Below are 4,248 nucleotides of genomic sequence, written 5' to 3' on the forward strand. Positions count from 1 at the left end.
CCATACCCATCCCGTGGGCGGTGGTGTATAGGATTACAGAGGCACATAATCAGTTCAGGAACTGAACCCTCTAGTTCGTTTAGCTAAGCAAATAACAATGTTTGACGCTAGCTACAATTTTTTTAATGTTGTATTTGTAAGAATGTACAAACACCAATGCAGACGATGAGTCACACTAACGTGCCTTAAGATATAAAGACTAATCCACACACCAGAAAATGAGAAATCGACGACCTTTCGGTCCGCCCTGGACCGAAACACAATCGACACTATCAAGTCGATTATGTCCGAAATTATGTCGATTTGCCCGAAACGCTATGTGTACTAATGGCTTTAGGTATTGTATGTACTAGCTCTATCTATAAATCCAACATTATGTTTGTAACTACTCCTCTATGTATATACTTTTACCTGAATAAACATATGATATGATTTGATTTGATTTGATGTATTTACTATTTGTATCTGCAGAATCGAGCTATTAGCTTTTAGACACCGCCCTTCTAACTAATTTATTTTTCCTCTATTATGTCTACTACATATATTTTTCTCTAACAAACACACACACATATCCCCAGGAAGTAGCCCGTAGCAGCCGTCTAACTCCCAGGTACCTATTTACTGCTAGGTGAACAGGTGCATCAGGATGAAAGAAACTCTGCCCAATTGTTTCTGCCTCTGCAGGGGATCGAAACCGGGCCATTAGGACTACGACCCCAGAGCGCTGTCCACTCAGCAGTGAGGCCCCATTATGTGTGATCACAATCGTAATCACACCATTCGGTCACGACTGTGACCGCACAATCGACTTGATAATGGTCGACGTTTCGGTCCAGGGCGGATCGAAACGTCGTCGTCTCCTCATTTTCTGGTGTGTGGTTTAGTCTTTATACAAATGCCAATCTTATGTAAACTCAACAATCCATTGTACCTTCTTGTGAATAAATTATTAATTATTATTATTATTATTATTATTATTATTATTATTATTATTATTATTATTATTATTATTATTACGTTGCGTTATTATGTTGGAATCAAATTCTGCTACAAGGTACCTTTTTTAATGTAGCGCTCTAGACTCGTGGACCTAGGGACCGGGGTTCGATCCCGGCAGCCGGTGGAACAACAAATGGGCAGAGTTTCCTTCACCCTGATGTCTCTGTTACCTAGCAGTAAATAGGTACCTGGGAGTTAGACAGCTGCTACGGGCTGCTTCCTGGGCATGTGTGTGTGTTAAAAAAAATTAGTAGTTAGTAACAGTTGATTGATTGATAGTTGAAAGGCGGGCCGAAAGAGCAGAGCTCAACCCCCGCATGCACAGCTAGGTGAATACTGCAACCCGTTCTCGCACTTTCGTATAGTCAATAATGACTTAGTAAATACGTACATATGTGACATACTAAATATACTAGTTTACCTTGAAAAGCTTCATAGAAAGCACCGACCTTACCTAACCTTCTTAGTATGTTAAGATAAGCATCTTATTGCTTCGTAATTACAATTATTACTTAACCTATTATAGGTATAGGTTAAGTAATAATTGTAATTACGAAGCAATAAGATGCTTATCTTAACATACTTAGAGGGTTAGGTAAGGTCGGTGTTTTCTATGAAACTTTTCGAGGTAAACTAGCATATTTAGTATGTCACATATGCACGTATTTAATAAGTCAATAATGACTAAGAAAGTGCGAGAACGGGATTCAAGCGATGGAGGGTGTGCGAATAATTTTGTAATAAATAATTATGGGTGTAATAATAGGAATATAAAGGGATCGTAAGAGAAAACAAGAGAAAGATAAATTAAGATAAAAGGAAGTATAGGCTTATGTTAGGTCACGTTTCTTAGAAAGTTTAGAACATTTGAGTATATACTGTGAAAGGTAAGAGTCAATAGCAACAAAACCAGGACTCAGGTTCATGTTGGGAAGGTTGTGTATCAGAGCTGATTACACAAGACGGCGTCTGTGTAGAGTAGAGGCAGGACAGATTATTTTAGAGGACGACCAATCAATAGGATGATTAGAATCCCTCACATGGCAGAAGAGACCATTGTTTGTGTCTGCAGACTTAACACTTCTTTTGTGTTCCTCAAGTCTGTTATTAAGTGTACGGTTTCACCAAAGTATTGTAGAGGACAAGACGAACAGGAAATAGAGTAGACACAGCAGCATTAGAAGCAGGAGGAGCAGTGTGAACTAGAATGCTACGAAGTGTGTTAGTTTGTCGAAAGGCGAGTTTTATGTCAAGAGAACGAAAGGTATTAGTAAAGGTTTTGAGTTCAGATATGAAGAGAAGGCAGAGCACAGTGCTACTAGTGTTGGAAGCAGGTTTAGGATGAAAGAAATTCCGTTTAGCTTGAGAAAAGGCACAGTTGATAATATATAAAGCGCAGCCAAGGCGAGAGGAAGATTTGTAGATAAAGGGAATTTCAGAATCAAGAAACTGAGGGTCGCTGATACGTAGAGCTCGGAGGGAGAGAGAGACGAGGACACTTTTCTTAACATAAGGAGGATGGTAGGAAAAGAAGTGAATGTACATGCCACTATGCATAAGTTTGCGGTAGACAGAGAAAGAGAACCCGGACACAGAGCTGTGAACGTCAAGAAAGGGAAGGAGGGAATTAGATTCCCATTCAACTTTGAAATGTATGGAATGAGCTAAATTGTTAAGAGGAGAGAAAAGGCTGGAAAAGACTAATGTCATGAGGCCCTTTTGCTTTATGGACTCAATTCTCTCTCTCTCTCGTCTGGAAAAATAAATTTCCCATTAACTGGGAAAAGGGTTTCTCTGGGAGCATCAGAGATTTTTACTGTTGTACAAGTACCTTTTCCTTGAAGTCAAAACTTCATTTGACTAATTCTGGGACTTGGTTTGCCCTTTTATCATTGCGATCACCACCACCTCTTGGTAGATGTGACATGCAGTGAGCTCCAGGGGTTAAGTGAAGATCAGCGGCTGCTTACTTAACGAGACTGACGGAGACTTATTACCGTAAGTGGTTTCTTTGTATTTCAGAATTTTTTTGGTCCCAATTCGCAAACTAATGCAATCGTTTGCTACGCTGCTGGACACTATTCTTAAACACTGTGCCTGGAGCTGGTCTTGCCTCCCTAACTCATTTTGTATATTGTATCCACACTGTGATGTTGGTTTGTCTCACGCCTTTTATGTGGATGAACCATGTTACTAATTAACTCCCTCCCCACCTCTCTCTGCTTATCGTAGTCTTATTAAATCACAATCAGTCAACTTTGTCAGTGCAGTACCTCTCAATCTTGTGTATCGAAATAAAAGTAACTTTTACAACGTTAATTGGTGCATGCCTGCCTATGTATCATGTTGTGTGCAAAGATTCAAAGTATATATATATATATACCGTAAATTTAATCATGCATGGGTGCACTTTTTTCTTTCTTTTTGAAGAAAGTTCAACATAACCCATGGATTGACTTTTCTCGAGCAAAAATATACGCTGGGCAGGAAAGCTTCGTCCGACTCTGTATGCTAAGCTGAAGTCAGGGTTTGGCAACTTTATTGAGGAAAGGTGGTGGGGGGTTAATGATCCGAGCATCAATGACTACAGTATCCTAGTGATATCAGACCAAATGGTATGAGGTACTTTGAGCTCTAAAAAAAACTTCATCAAACCTGGCCGACACCAGAGCGCAACTCCATAGTCTCCTGAGACTGATGGATGCCTACTACTAATTACTTCATACACTCAGGGTTATTGGAAGATATTCTTGTGCTGTACCCAGATTTTGCTCGTGGAGGCTAATAGATCAGCGGCCTGATTCACGAAACAGTTATGAAAGTACTTACGAACGTGTACATTTTTCCTCAATCTTTGACGCCTTTGGTTACATTTACTAAACAGTTTACAAGCATGAAAAGTTCCCAATTAACTGTTGTTATTGTTATGAACAGCCTCCCGAAGCTTCGCAGCTCATTAACTGTTTAATAATTGTAAACAAAACCGCCAAAGATTGAGAAAAGATGTACGGATTCGTAAGTACTTGGGTAACTTTGTGAATCTGGCCCCTGGGAGCCTTACATTTCATGGTCTTTCCCGATTCTATGTACGACTGGCCGTCCTGTGAGGTGCAGATATTAGATGAACTTATAGCTAGTTTTTTTTTTATCTACACCGTGTAATCTTTCACAGAATAGGGTAGCAGCACATTGCTGTGTATACCTAACCTTGTTAATAATAAACTTAACTGGGAAAATGGTTAATAGGAC

The sequence above is a fragment of the Procambarus clarkii genome, chromosome 6 (assembly GCF_040958095.1).
Source record: "Procambarus clarkii isolate CNS0578487 chromosome 6, FALCON_Pclarkii_2.0, whole genome shotgun sequence".
Lineage (NCBI taxonomy): Eukaryota > Metazoa > Arthropoda > Malacostraca > Decapoda > Cambaridae > Procambarus > Procambarus clarkii.